General features: G+C 45.4%; 1 protein-coding gene across 1 annotated transcript in view; it reads left to right on the forward strand.

Annotated features, from left to right (window-relative positions):
- Window positions 1-15,871, forward strand: part of SH3GL2 (SH3 domain containing GRB2 like 2, endophilin A1) — a 194,583-nt gene that overhangs the window by 97,545 nt on the left and 81,167 nt on the right. The gene's annotated exons all lie outside the window — the stretch shown is intronic.

Raw genomic sequence — 15,871 nt, forward strand, 5'->3', positions numbered from 1 at the left:
ATTTTATTGTATTTGCTCCTTGGTCAAAGATTGTTACTCTATGTATGTGGCTCTATTTCTACTTTCTAGGTGTTGCCATTGCTTCTCTGTGAAATGGGGATAGAGGTAATTGTGTTTATTTTGTTTGGAACAATGTGAGTGGTATAAAGGCTCTTTGAAGAAACAAACACAAATAATAAGAAAGATTGTTTTTTATTGCACAATGTTATACAAGAGTCTTTCCACACGCGTAAAAAAGGACAGCAGAATTGCCACCTGAAAACTTGTAATTTAATCACTGGATAGTGTTATTTTGCCAGAATTGAATTGAAGTTGATAAGGACTTGATAAAGCCAGTAAGCAATGAGTGGGCTGCCCCCAAAAATCATTGATGGGAGAGGGGGGGCTTATTTTGCTCTCAGGATAGAAATTGAACATCAGCATATTTGGAATAATAATAACTACCTGTATCTTGGTAGGAATTTTATGGTAATTATTTAATTTATGTTGATAGAAGAGTTTATTATTGCAGGTATAATGGAAATTTAGGAAGCTTATTATTGATCTGGGTTTATATGAAGTCTGTGCTAGATTTTATTTTACCACTTTCCTCTATACCTACTATTTTGCAAAATTTTCATTGGTAATTGCTTTTTTTTTTTTGCTAGTTGGAAACTTGCATGTTATTCAGAAAGGAAAATTCCTGGTGAGGAAATTGGAGACAGAAGCAGATCTTAGAATGTACTAAGAGTCTGTTGTTGACTGCCCTTTTTTTATGCTAATGAGAAAACATTAGTTCTTTTTCTCTGGGGGATTTCCCTGTTTTATTCTAAGAGCAACTTTTGATTTTTTTGTACCATAATCCTGTTTTTGCTATATCCTAGGCATGGTAAGTCTCTACCAGCCCAACAGTACTGGCTATCATTTAGCCTACAGAATTGAATTGACATGATAAAGTATCACTTTTTTCTTTCTGTCAATGAGGTAATAGAGCTAATGCCTGGAGAAGATAAAGCAAATATTTGAGGGGGTAAATATTATAAGTGTGTGATTGGTAGAAATGAAAATACCTACCTCTAGACAAAATGAGAGTATTCTTTCTAGGTTTCTGTGTGCAGTGAATTGGGGTGATGATTTCCCTAAGGTTTTGCTCTGAGGGATTAAAGTAATTGGGTTAAATACCAAGATTCATACTTACAGAGCCTACTAATTTTTTGCAAATAGTGGGTATGGACCGGACTAGTCTAGATTAGGGGAGGCAGCACTTCAGTGATATCTTTCACAGCAATCACGATGTTGAATTTTAAGAAAATACAATAAGAAATGATAACATGCTGTAAAATTAATAAATAATTAGGAAAAAATAAAAAAATAGCTAGAGATTCCCAAAGGGGAAAGAGACACTGCAAAGACTACTGCAGGGGATACAGAGAAAGAAAATAATTAGAAAACGGAGAGTTAACAAGACATGTCATTGAAGTGTGTCTCCCCGGGCTGTTTCTCATGGCAGTATTCAGTGGGTGAAAATTCCGCAGTGTTCAGTAGTATCTCTTAGCTCAACATCTACCAAGATTTTTTTTTTCTCAAAATGTAATGCAATCCTTCTGCCTTCTTAGGATGAAGGCATGTGATAAAGGATGGGAGAGGAACTCAGGGGCCCTGTGAACTTGGTTCTGCTTGCTACAGGGTAGATTAGATGCCTGAGGTGTCAGCAAATATTGGAGGTTTTTCTGTCTAAAAAGGTTAGAAACTTTACGTAGCTCCTCTCCTCTGCACACATAAGGGGTAGCTGGATTATTTTCACTGAGTCAATAAGGTTTTGGTGTCACATAACCTCAGTGAAACAAATGCAGTGACTTGGGTCTCAGTGTACGCCTGCAGATGGAAACTTTCTGTAGCCAGGAGGGGGCTGAACTCCCCAGGTGCTCGCCTGGCACCCTCTGCCCTTCTCCCTGAAAAGCCCTTTCTGTATTGGTGCCCCAGGGGTGGTGGTGGGTCCAATGGCAGTTACATAAGCACGGTCTCTTTTTCAGTCCCGTTGGCCTTTAATGCAGAGAGCTGGGAGTGGATTTCTTCTTGGCAGAAACAAGCGAAGAGAAAGCAATTCAGATTTTTTTTTTTTTTTTTTAAAGGAAACATGAAAAAGCAAACCTCGATGGCTCTGAAATAGGAGAATGGTGTTTTATCTGAAGGAATTGGTAGAGAGTAATCGGGGTCATTGCTCACATCCGACCTCAGTACGTAATAGAGGCCTTTCTGTGTTGATGTTGCATTTTTAAAAGGCATCTGGACATTAGAAGGAAAACACTAGAGCAGAGGAGCAGGCAGGCCTAAGGGCTCTGGTCCAGGCTGGGTGGTCCCAGTTCAACATTCTGATACAAGTCACAGGACTTCTCCCTGCCTTTCCTCTCTAACACCTCCAGGGAAGGCCCGCTGCAGTCCCCAGTCCCTCCGTTTTATCCTTGTTCTAATTGAGGGCAGCGTGTGGGTTTGGGGAGGCCCACGTTACTGAAATTACGGAGACACTTTTTCTTTTTTAACAGAGGACATCTCTTAAAACGCTTTATAATTCAAAGGGTATTTTAACTACAAATTACTCTCACATTTGCATATTATAGTGATGATTTCACATTTGTGTTTGTGCCCTGAAACTAGCTAAGAAGAAAACAGTTTTGTAAGCAAAACCAAAGAACGTATGCTTACATGTATGTGGCAGAAAAGGGGTCACTTTACTCTGGGGGTGTGGGTCCTCCTCTGCTTTTTCTTTCTTTTGGTTCTTATCTCCCCCCAAACCCCCTGCTCCAACACCCTCATCTTTTATGTATATAGTAAAGCAAAATGACCTCCACACGTCCTTGCTCAGTGTGTCTATGACCCTCTTACCTTCCTTTACGTTCTTATGCTCATTTTAGGGTGATTTTGAGACACTGGACACATAGAAGCCTCCGTGTCTCTTATAGACAAAACAGTTGATTTCTAAATATATATATTAGAGGCCCGGTGCACAAAAATTTGTGCACTCAGGGAGGAAGGGGGTCCCCCCCAGCCCGGCCTGTGCCCTCTCGCAGTCTGGGACCCCTCGGGAGATAACGACCTACTGGCTTAGGCCTGCTCCCGGGTGGCAGAGGGCAGGCCCAATCCCTAGGTGCAGCCCCTGGTCGGGCTCAGAGCAGGGCCGATTGGGGAGTTGGGGCGCCGCCCCCTGTCATGCACAGAGCAGGGCAGATTGGGAGGTTGCGATGCCACCCTCAGTCACGCTCAGGGTAGGGCTGATTGGGGGGTTGGGGCACCGCCCCCTATCACACTCAAGGCAGGGTCGATGGGGAGGTTGCAGTGCCACCCCCCGTGATGCACAGAGCAGGGCCAATCAGGGGGTTGGGGTGCTGCCCCCTGTCACACACAGAGCAGGGCCCATCAGGGGGTTGGGGCTCCGTACCCTGTCACGCACAGAGCAAGGCTAATTAGGGGGTTGGGGTGCTGCCCCCTGTTACGCACAGAGCAGAGTCCATCAGGAGGGTTGGGGCTTCGTACTCTGTCATGCACAGAGCAGGGCCAATCAGGGGGTTGGGGAGCTCCCCCTGTCATGCACAGAGCAGGGCCGATCAGGGGGTTGATGAACTCCCCCCTGTCACTCACAGAGTAGGGCCAATAGGGGAGTTAGGGCACCGCCCCCTGTCACACACAGAGCAGGGCGGATCAGGGGGTTGGGGCGCTGCCCTCTATCACCCACAGAGCAGTGCCGATCAGGGGGTTGGGGCGCCGCCACTGTCACACTCAGGGCAGGACCGATGGAGAGGTTATGGCTCTACCCCATCACACACAGAGCAGGGCCCGTGGTGGTGGGAGGGGGGGCGGGGTTGGGGCGCCGCACCCTGTCACACACAGAGCCACAGGGCGATCAGGGGGTTTGGGCGCTGCCCCCTGTCATGCTGATCTGGTGCCAGGAGGCCTCATGGCTCCACGGATCCCGGTGCTGGGAGGCATATTACCCTTTTACTATATAGGATAGAGGCCTGGGGGCTGGCTGGTTTGCCCTGAAGGGTGTCCTGGATCAGGGTGGGGGTCCCGCTTGGGTGCCTAGCCAGCCTGGATGAGGTGATGATGGCTGTTTGCAGCTGGTCACACACCGTTCAGTGTGGGGGTCCCCACTGGGGTGCCTGGCCAGTCTGGGTGAGGAGCTGAGGGCTGCTTTCAGGTTAGCAGTTGACTGAAGCTCCCAACCGCTCCTTTATTTCTTTTTCTTTTTTTTATTCTGGGCCAGCTTTAGCTCTCGCTCTAGCTCTGAGGCTTCTGCTGCTGAAAGCAAGTATCTGGTTTGTTTGCGTTCTATAATCGAAACAATGTATAACTCCAGCTCTGAGATCCCCTCCGGATGAAAGCTGGTTTCTGGGGTTTTGTTTAGCTTCTATATTTGTTACAATGTTTCTTAGAGTTGCATCTGAGAGGCCAGCAGCGGCAGGCGGGGAACGTTGGAGTCCGCCATCACTGGAGCAAGCAAACCTCCCTGTTTGCTTCAGTGCATGGCTGCCGGCCACCATCTTGGCTGACAGTTAATTTGCATAAGGATATGCTGATTAGCCAATGGGAAGGGTAGCGGTCGTACGCTAATTACCATGTTTCTCTTTTATTAGTGTAGATATATGGAAGCACTCTGAGGGGAATGGACTAAGTTCAATGTTGGGGTGATGCCGTCAGAGGCTGACAGTTCCACTTTTTCAGGGGTCAGCTACCACAAACAGGTACGAGAGGCCACCTGGCATGTGGAAACTGGGATGTGCACACTCAGGGTGGGCCGGTTACTGCTGACAGCTGTACAGACAGCGTGCTCCCCTCCATCTTCATAGCTGACTTTACACTCTCAGCCTGAACTCACCCTCCAATCATTTCCATATTGGAGGTTGCACCCAGAGTGATAGCCAGTCCCAGCTCCTGTGTTCATCATGTGAGTGGAGGAATTTAAAGCTACACTCAGTCATCTGGCATGAACAAGTCCCCTATTGGCAGCTTCATAAGAAATCCCTTAGTGCATTATTTCTGTTAGTGACTTCATCAAGTGACTTCATCCTTGCCTCCCAAATAGCCTTTTGTACAACTGAGCTGGAGTGGACCTAGGAACTTTTAAATATCCCATAAGTTTGTAGCTGCAGAAACTGCTGGGAGTGTAACTCGGGTCTCCTGACTGTGTGGCCTGGTCGTTCTCCAACATTCTTCTTGACTTTTCACTGGCTCTATTGCCGGGATGTCGCTTGAAAGGAAGATGGAACCCCAGGCTGGCCTTGGTTCTCCAGCATTTGGAAATGGACTCTTAGGAGTTGAAAGGCTTATCCACTCTCTGTGTCCTGTCTATGTGCTTATTACGCTTCCTCGCCCCTCATCTTGTCCAATAGATGGTCTTGTAGGAATGTAGCTGGTGACATTTTAGAACTTTGTTTGATCCAGGCTCTGTACTGGTCCACACAGAAATGGAATGGGTTGGAAAGGCAGCGTCACCCCTGTGCTCTATACCCCCTTTTACCTTTCATGCTGGACAGAGAAGCAAAGGCCCTGTGGTCATTAACCCTTAAACAAGAACAGTTGATAACATTTATAGGGGATCATGGGGAAATTTATATGGGAAAAGTAGTGTAGTTGTTGAAGAACCTTTATGGCTTATAGTTCTAGGAAAATAATAAAGAGAAGGCTCTCTCATGCTCACAGGTGTGTGTATGAGAGAGAGAGAGAAGGGGAGGAGAGGAGGAGGAGGGGGAGGGGGGGGGAGAGGGGGAGAGGGAGGGGGAGGAGAGAAAAGGAAATAAAATATTAAACCAGATGGCTGAAATGATGCTGAGTGGGTCATTTTGGAAACTCTCTGGCTTTGTTTCCACATATGTGGAGGAGTTGGACTAACTTTTACTTTAAGCCCCTGTTCTGTGTAGGTCACACACCGTGAAAGATATTTTTGACCTTGAAGGGAAGTTAGATGTTTTCTCATTTTTTCTTTTAGTTTTTATTTTTCCCTAAAGGTATGGTATATGCAAGTGGTAATATATATATTTTCAGTACCGAATGCCATGGGGGAAAAAAGCCAAAATTTCCCGAGGTATTTCTATATATATAACCATGATTGATTCGCTGTCAATCATTTGGTGAAGATATTAATTTCTGTGCAACCAGCGTGGACTGTTTTATAACATTCAAGGTGAAGGAAACAACTGGTCACATCTGATATTTCTCCAAACTGAATTAAAACCAAGTGCAATGCGTACTTGCCAGATGGACAGGAATTTCAAAGGTATCCTCTCCTATCACCCCACCTCCACTTTTCACAGTCCAAAGAGGAGATGCACTGAGATCAGCTTTCAAGCAGAAAGAGCCTCAGTATTTATCTGTCTCCTGCCGCTGCCCCTGCCCCTCAGCCTTCCCTCTGTGCTGAACAAGGTCCCAGAAGGCTGTCCAGCAGAGCTTTGCTGTGTTATTGTGTTGTCTCCTGAGCGTAAGCTCCCAGCAGAGTCTATGTGGCTCTCTGAACAAGGGCAGCTCAGCCAGTTCAGTGTCTCATCCACATTTTTGTGTTTCATGCAGTTTCACTGATGACATGTGCCATTGTTTATTTAGCCAGTAATCTAATTATGAACATTTAGGTTGTTTTCATGATGAACCTCCTTTTCAACCATTTCTTTAGACTTAATACCCCAGAGTCATATTGCTGCATCAAGAGATAGACCTATTAAATTTGACCCATAGAGCAGTTTCACATTCTAGAATAGATGCACCAATTTAAATTCCCAGCAAGAGTACGTGAGAGTGCCCTGCACCGTCACACGTGCTGGTGACCTCAGTGAAAGGAGACTGGCTATTCCGGGCTCTGAAGGGGAGTGTATGGCCACACACTGGGAAAATTATCTTCAGGGATTCCAGTTCCTCTGTGTGTTCAAGATCCATCTGCCGTGATTTATTGTTGTTGTTTTTCTAAGGTTGTTTTTTAAGATAAGTTCATTTTGACATGGTTGTATCAACCCACTTGTATTTAGAGGATGGATTATTTAGCTCATGTTCTCTCACTATATTGGAAGAAGTGGTCAGATTTCTCTCACCCTGCTGAGTATTTATAACCTTTTATTGTTGTTGTTTTTTATATACATAATAGAGGCCCGGTGCACAAAATTCGTGCAAGGGTGGGGTCCATAGGCCTGACCGGCGATCAGGGCTTATCAGGGCCATTTCAATCAGGGCCAGGCCGATCTGGGCCCAAAGGCCCGGGTGGGGTCGGGAGAGGAGGCGACGGTCACCAGGCCGGGCGCAGGAGGAACAAACGCCTGATGCCAATGCCGTCGTTGGCACCCCGTCACTGTGCAGTTCCCTGCCTCCCCCCCTCCTCCTTCCTTCGCCGCTGTGCCGCCACGGAACCTGCCAGCGCGGGGAGAAATGTGGGAGGGACCACGGGAGGTTGCCGGCCCAGAGGAGAGGCTGCAGGAGATTGGCTGCTGGCCCCAAGGAGGGAGCCGGCCCTCAGCCCCCCTGGGAAAGGTGCTGTGTCCACCGCCACCCAACACTGGTTCTCCACCCCAGCCCGGGGCCCGAAGGCACTGGCAGGGTTGGGAGAGGAGACAACAGTTGCCGGGCCAGGCATGGAAGAAACGGATGCCAATGCCCTCGTTGGCACCCCACCACCGCATGGTTCCCCGCCTCCCCTCTTCCTACTGCCCTCCCACTGCATCCACCGCCACCCACCCACGGGAAGTTAGCCAACAAGGGGAGGTTGGCTGTGGGAGCGCACCAACCACCACGGGGCAGCTCCTGCATTAAGCGTCTGCCCCCTGGTCATCAGTACACTTCATAGTGACCAGTCATTCTGGTCATTTGGTCGTAACGGTCACTTAGGCTTTTATATATATAGACTAGAGGCCCGATGCACGAAAATTCATGCAAGAGTAGTCCTTCCTCCTGGCTGGTTTGGCTCACTGGATAGAGCGTCGGGCTGGGGACTGAAGGGTCCCAAGTTTGATTCCAGTCAAGGGCATGTACCTTGGTTGCAGGCACATCCCCAGTGGGGGGTGTGCAGGAGGCAGCTGATCGATGCTTCTCTCTCATCGATGTTTCTTACTCTCTATCCTTCTCCCTTACTCTCTGTAAAAAATCAATAAAATATATTTTTTTAAAAAAAAAAAAAGAGTAGGCCTTCCTTTCCCCAGCTGCCGGCACTGGCTTCCTTCTGGCACCCGGGACCAGAGCTTCCCTCCGGTTGCCGGCGGCACCCGGGACCCCAGCTGCTTCCTTCCTTCAGCCGCCCGCAGGCACCTGGGATCTGGGCTGGCTTCCCTCCGGCCCTGGCTTCATCAGGAAGGATGTCTAGAATGACGTCCGGAAGACATCCAGCCTAATTAGCATATTACCCTTTTATTATTATAGACTAGAAGCCCGGTGTACAAAAATTTGTGCACTGGCGGGGGGGTGTCCCTTAGCCCCACTTGTGCCCTCTCACAGTCTGGGACTCCTCGGGAGATAACCACCTGCTGGCTTAGGCCCGCTCCCCTAGTGGCAGATGGCAGGCCCGATCCCTAGGTGCCTGCCCCGCCTCCCCGGGTTGCGCACAGGGCAGGGCTGATCAGGGGGTTGGGGTGCCGCCCCTGGTCGCGCACAGGGCAGGGCTGATCAGGGGGTTGGGGTGCAAGAATAGGGCTTCCTTGAGCCGATTGTGCCGCCAAGCCCTGCCGTCCAGGGTCACACACAGGGGTCCCGCCCGCCCAGGGCCGCACACGGGGGTCCCGCCCACCCAGGGCCACACACGGGGGTCCCACCCGCCCAGGGCTGCACATGGGGGTCCCAGCTGGGGGGCGGGGCTTAGGCGGCACATGGGGGCCCGGATGGCAGCTCGTGCTGGCCCGCCCTGCCTATGGTATGCAAATTAGCCGCCATCTTTGTTGGCAGTTAATTTGCATATCATGCTGATTAGCCAATGGGAGGCGTAGAGAAAGTATGGTCAATTACCATGTTTGTCTATTATTAGATAGGATGACTTACCCACTAGAATACATTTAAATTCAGGAACTCCATATGAAAATTTCTTAAAGCAATATTCCCAAATCTTACTTGTGTATCAAAAACTTAACAGAACTCTGAAGTTGTTGGAGTCCTCTGCCCTGGCTCCATTTTTCTGTGGTTTCCTGGTGGCTAGGTTAGGTTAGAATAGCCAGTACTCATTTCTAAGTCAGTCTTTGTTGTTTTTCTGAAGATAATGAGTTACTGGCTACCTTTTGTTCTTTAGCCAAATTCACTTGCTGTTCTAAATTTTTCATGTTTTCCCTTTGTTTCACCCTTTCTTTTTGGAAAATTTTCTATATTCTATGCTTTTGATTAATTCAAGGGGTCTCCTTAATATTATAATGGCCCATGTTGAAATCTTGTCAGCAATAAGACCATATGGTTTCCTACATGTTCTGCAAGCTAAAGTAAACACTTATTCTGATATTTTAAATCAAACTCTGAGGACTTAAACATATGATCTAAAGATGCCAGACAAATAGTTGTTAATGTTAGAACCATATCAAGCAGAGTGGCAGATGAACTCCTCCCAAAGGCCTACCATCAGAGAGATGGAGCTTTCGGCTGTGTCTTATCGTGCTCATAGGGAGTGTGCCAGCCCTTGGCCAGTCATTCATATCGGGCCTTGGTCCCTCATGAGTAAAATGAGCTGTAACCTTCCATCATTCATAACCCCTCCCCCTGACATGGAGGCAGTGAAAGTGCAGTCACCAATCCAGCAAAGAAGACTCCCTCGGGCATTTGAATAAATGCAGTCTATACCCAGGAGAATCTCACACAGAATCTTCCCAGAGGGATTAGCCTAGAAAACTTGAAAAAAAAAAAATCTTGCTGCAAAACACGTAGAAATGCTGGATAAAATATAACAATTACATGTTTCCAGGAATAACAGAGCTAATCAAAAAGTACAGGGAATATCAGGGACCAACAATGGAGAGAAACTGAAGAGCTGCACTGTCCTGGAAGAAGTGGTGGGGTGGGAGGGCTGGTGATAAGAGCAGGGTTGAGTTTTATCTCTTCTTGAGGAGAAAAGTTGAGAGTCACCCTTTTTATAAACTCAGCAAACTCAAATAATAACCTTATAAATTGCACATGGACAAGTCCTGAGAGTGCAAAGTAAAATAGCCAAATAATGAAAAAAATTTAAGGCTTAAAACAAAATATTACCTAAAATATGACAGACTTAAGAACAAGCCCATGTGTATCCTGGTGCCGCTATAACAAATAATCCCAAGCTAGGTGACTTAAAACAACAGAAATGTATTCTCTTGGCGTTCTGGACACTAGAACCCAACATGAAGGGGTTAGCAGTGCCACGCTGTCTGAAGGCCCTAGGACCCTAGAGGAGCAGCTGTCCCATGTTCCTCCAAGTTCTGGTGCTGCTGGCAAACCTTGGTGTCCCTTGTTGTGTAGACACATCGCTCCAATTCGTGCCTTTGTCATCATCTGGCATTTATGGCGTTTTCCCTATGTGTCTGTTTACTTGTCTGTTCTCTGCTTTATAAGAACACCAGCCATATTGGATTAAGGGCTCACTCCAATACAGTATGACTGTATCTTATCTTGATGACATCTGCATCTGCAATGGTATACCAAGTAAAAGCAGATGGAAAAAAGAAAACAGATCAGTAGACTAGAAAAATGAGTCCATAGACCCAATGCATATGGAAAGTTAATATAAGATACAGATGACAGTTACAATCAGAGAAGGCAGGATAGTTTGTCCAGTAAATATTATTGGGACAAATAAATAGTCCTCTTTGAAAATGGTTGGACCCATTCCCCAGGACAAATTGTAAATGGAATAAAGATCTAAGTGCTTATAAATAAAATAAAAAACACTAGAAGAACCCGTGAAAGAATTTAAAAAATAATCTTGGTTTGGTGAAAGCCTTTCTAATTATGACTTCAAACCCAGAAGCTATAAAAAAAGAACCTACATATGCATCTACATAGAAGAAATCATGGTGCATGGCAAAAAAAAAACAACAAAAAAAAAACACCATAAGCAAGGTCATTGAAAAATTTAAACAAATGGAAAAGTATGGAAAAAGCCAGTGAATCCTCAGTTGCCTATAATTTCAACCAGTAGCCACTCATGGCTAATTTGTTTATTTTGAAGTTTATTTTTGCTGTCATAACATGTCATCCAAAAATTATCTTTGTGTGCCTGGCCGGGTGGCTCGGTTGGTTGGAGTGCTGTCCTGTACACCAAAAGGTTGTGGATTTGATTCGGTCAGGGCACAAACTTAGATTGCAGATTCGATTCCCTGTTGGTGTGCTTTCAGGAGGCATTGGATCAATGTTTCTCTCTCACATCTATGTTTCTCTCTCTCTCTCCCTTTCCCTCGACCTGGCCCTCGCCCTCTCCTTCTTTCTCTCTCTCTCCCTCTCTCCCTTCATCTCTGTTCAAAAATCAATAAAAGCATATCCTCAGGTGAGGAATATATATATATATATATATATATATATATATATATATATTCGCCTTTCTTTAAAACACATTAAAATCCTATTATCATAACTAAACTAATAATGATTCCTTAATATTCATGATCATTTTTAAGTCATAGGAAAATTAATCTTCTGGTAAATAATAGCCATATAAATATATTTTAAAAGCACATTATATGACTTCAGAAATGTTGGAAAAAATTAATTATAAAGAGACTAAACATGCTGCAAAAATTGCTATTAAATTAAATTGAGATACTTCCCCCTTGCAGTGTTTGTTCCAAATGCTCTGAATCAGCCTTGCTGTCAGCTGGGTGTGCCCTCCATTATCCTTTTGTTAATCCTGGGTCTTGCTCTGACCTGATTGAAGCTCGTTGCTTTATCCCACCCTTCGAAATCGCTTAGGACTGTCACAGATGACAACCCAGCAATCTCTCGGATATTTCTCCAGGTGTATACGTCTCAAGCTCTTGCAAGAAGACTTAACGCAGATGAAATGTGTAGGCACCTCCAGAGTTTGCAGCCCTTCGCCAAATGGAAATCAGCTACAGCCTATGGCAGTGGTTCTCAACCTTGGCTGCCCATTAGAATCACCTGGGAATCTTGATTTTAAAAAGATTCCCAGGTGATTCTCTAATGGGCAGCCAAGGTTGAGAACCACTGGTCTATGGGATGGGAACTATTTTACGGATTTTGTGGCTCAAGGAAAAAAAACACAAAATACTTTTTAACAGGTAGACTTGGTGAACCTCTTTTCATGAAGGTATTTAAAATGCTGTGAGACCAAATAATTGTGAGATTGATTAAGGTCAGATTTCTATGTCATAATCATAAATTTGACTTTCAAAACGAGAGGGGCTGTTTCGAATAACATGTCAGTTACCTCATAATTTAATGAGAAAGTTTTTCTGAGACTTAGAGCTAAAGACGGATCAAAGCAATAGATTTCAGATTTTAAAAGTAAAATTTAGAATTATACTATTTGAGAGTTTATCTCTTTTTTTCTGGGGACTCGCTCAGTAGGGCCTGGATCTCAGGTCTCCTCGTCTCCATCCTGTGCCCTTTCCCTGGGATCACACTTCTTTTCAGACCTTTAAGCCAGTTATCTTTGTTCTCTCAGGATGTGTGGAGTTTTCACGAGGGCGTGATAGACATGAATGCATTTTGATGCTCCCCTTTAAACCTCTCCTCACTGCTTGTGGTCCCAGCACCTTTTCATGAACCCTGTCCTCTGAGGTGCACCAGCCATTGGTCCTGACAGATGCAGCAGGAGCTGAAATCCCCGGTTCACTTGATTGTCCTTTTATGGTTTCTCACCCAGGCAAACGTGTATGGTCATTTATCCATCATGAAAACGAGTGAATGCAGTGCATTTCATCTTTCCTGTGTTAGATGATAGGGTCCACACTGCTTATGTCTTCATTCTAGTCTCCTTTGTGTGAATGGGAAATTTTATTTGTGAAGGAAGATTTGCATCCTATTTTCCCCCTCCCAGCTTCAGCTATCTCATAGGTGGCCAGCTCAGGTCCTTGAATCTTTCTTGTTTGTCCCTCTCTTCCTGATGTATAAGGCAAATCTCACACCATTAAAATGAATAATGACATAAATAAAATCCTGCTTTCCACATAGGAGAGCCTCAGTTAAGAGCCAGAGAAGGCAAAGAAAGCTGCTGTAGGTAGAGTTTTGCCTCAACAAAACAGGAGGTGTTGAAAGGACATGCAAACCGTGTGCTTTGGTAAGAGAATTGTAGCATCTCGGGGTAAAAAGGGATTTTAGGCAGCATCTGTGCATAACCACTCAATAGATACAGCGCCTGCACTGCTAACCAGTGGTCAGCCCACTCCTGCTGGACCCCCCCTAAAGACCAGACATTTATGAGAATTTTAAAAAGATTCCCAGGTGAGTCTAATGTGCAGCCAAGGTTGAGAACCACTGTGCTAGAAGGACAGAGAACACCTCAGCTTTTGTACCTGGTGATCCCTGCTTTCTGACTGCACAACCTGTGCTTTGTTACCTGGGGCAAGAGTCTTAACTCTGTCCTTTTCGTAATATCATCAGGCTGTTTTGAGAATTAAATGAGATAAGAGTAAATTTTTTTATTTATTGATTAAAGTATTACATATGTGTCCTTAACCCCCTAGCCCAGGGGTGGGCAAACTTTTTGACTTGAGGGCCACAATGGGTTCTTAAACTGGACCGGAGGGCCGGAACAAAAGCATGGATGTAGTGTTTGTGTGAACTAATATAAATTCAAAGTAAACATCATTACATAAAAGGGTACGGTCTTTTTTTTTTTTTTTTTTTAGTTTTATTCATTTCAAACGGGCTGGATCTGGCCCGCGGGCCATAGTTTGCCCACGCCTGCCCTAGCCCCTTCACCCCCTCCACTCATGCCCTCACCCCCCTGTTGTCTGTGTCCATTGGTTAGGCTTACATGCATGCATACAAGTCCTTTGGTTGATCACTCCCCCTTACCCCCACCCTCCCCTACCTTCCCTCTGAGGTTTGACGATCTGATGATGCTTCTCTGTCTCTGGATCTGTTTTTGTTCATCAGTTTATGTTGTTCATTATATTCCATAAATGAGTGAGATCATGTGATATTTATCTTTCTCTTATTTCGCTTAGCATAATGCTCTCCACTTCCATCCATGCTGTTGTAAATGGTAAGAATTCCTTCCTTTTTACAGCAGCGTAGCATTCCATTGTGTAGATGTACCACTGTTTTTTAATCCACTCATCTGCTGATGGGCACTTAGGCTGTTTCCAGATCTTAGCTATGGTGAATTGTGCTGCTTTGAACATAAGGGTGCATATATCCTTTCTGATTGGTGTTTCTAGTTTCTTGGGATATATTTCTAGAAGAGGGATTACTGGGTCAAATGGCAGTTCCATTTTTAGTTTTTTGAGGAAACTCCATAGTGTTCTCCACAGTGGCTGCACCAGTCTGCATTCCCACCAGCAGTGCACGAGGGTTCCTTTTTCTCCGCATCCTCGCCAGCACTTGTCGTTTGTTGATTTATTGATGATAGCCATTCTGACAGGTGTGAGATGGTACCACATTGTCATTTTGATTTGCATCTCTCAGATGATTAGTGACTTTGAGCATGTTTTCATATGTCTCTTGGCCTTCCTTATGTCTTCTTTCAAAAAATATCTATTTAGGTACATTGCCCATTTTTTGATTGGATTGTTTATCTTTCTTTCATTAAGTTGTATGAGTTCCCTGTAAATGTGGGGATTAAACCCTTATCAATAATAACATTGGCGGAGACCGCGCCATCTTGTGTAGCTGTTATCCGCACCCAGAGATCGGCTACTAACCCGGAGGCAACGACTCTAAAGCAGCGCGACTGCAAGAGCCCAGAGGAGACCTGCATCCCTCCACGGAAAGCAGATTCAAGCAACAGCGGCCTCCTGATCACCACACGCTCCGTCTGGGGAACAGTTGCTGTGTGTGAAGCCTCCCTCCACCAGCCAGAAGAGCCACCACAGCTGTGAACAGCACCCACCAGAGGCTCTGCTATCAAGAGAGGAGCCGCTGCTACCACAACCGCCCAAGGAGCAACCACAGCCCGAGGAGCCACTGCCACCCAGGGAGCAGCCACCGCCACCCAGGGTCCAGCCACTGAACGACTCAACAACTAGTCATGTCAGTGAGATCAAACATGGGTAGACAAAGAAACCCCCAAAAGAAAGAAAAGGAGGACTCGCCAGAAAAGCAGCTAAGTGAGACAGAGATATGCAACATGACGGAAAAAGAATTCCGAATAAGGGTCCTAGAGTACATGCACCGGATGTGCAAGAAGGAAGAAGAAACAGATGAAAAAATCAACTACTTATGCAAGAAGCTAGAAGAAACAGATGAAAAAATCAATAACTTAAGTAAGTCCCAAGAAGAAATGAAGAGCGACATAGCTGCAATAAAAAACACCATTGAAAGTATCAACAGTAGACTGGGAGAAGCGGAGGACCGAATTAGTGAGTTAGAAGACAAGGAAGCAAAACACACTCAAACTGTACTGCAAATGGAGAAAAAAATTAAAAGACAGGAGGAGAGCCTAAGGGAGCTTTGGGACAGCATGAAACGAAACAACATACGAATAATAGGGGTGCCAGAACAACAGAAAGATGAACATGGATTAGAAAACCTATTCGAAGAAATAATATCAGAAAACTTCCCTGAGGTGGGGAAGAAAAAAGTCACACAAGCCCAGAGAGTCCCAAACAAGGTGAACCCGAAAAGACCCACACCAAGACACATCATAATTACCATGGCAAATGTTCAGGATAAAGAGAGAATCTTACAGGCTGCAAGAGAGAGGCGGAAAGTAACATACAAGGGATCTCCCATTAGATTATCAAATGATTTCTCAACAGAAACACATCAGGCCAGAAAAGAATGGACGGAAATCTAC

Source organism: Myotis yumanensis, unplaced genomic scaffold, assembly GCF_028538775.1.
Source record: "Myotis yumanensis isolate MYYU_CA2020_CCGP unplaced genomic scaffold, mMyoYum1.0.hap1 SCAF_12, whole genome shotgun sequence".
Lineage (NCBI taxonomy): Eukaryota > Metazoa > Chordata > Mammalia > Chiroptera > Vespertilionidae > Myotis > Myotis yumanensis.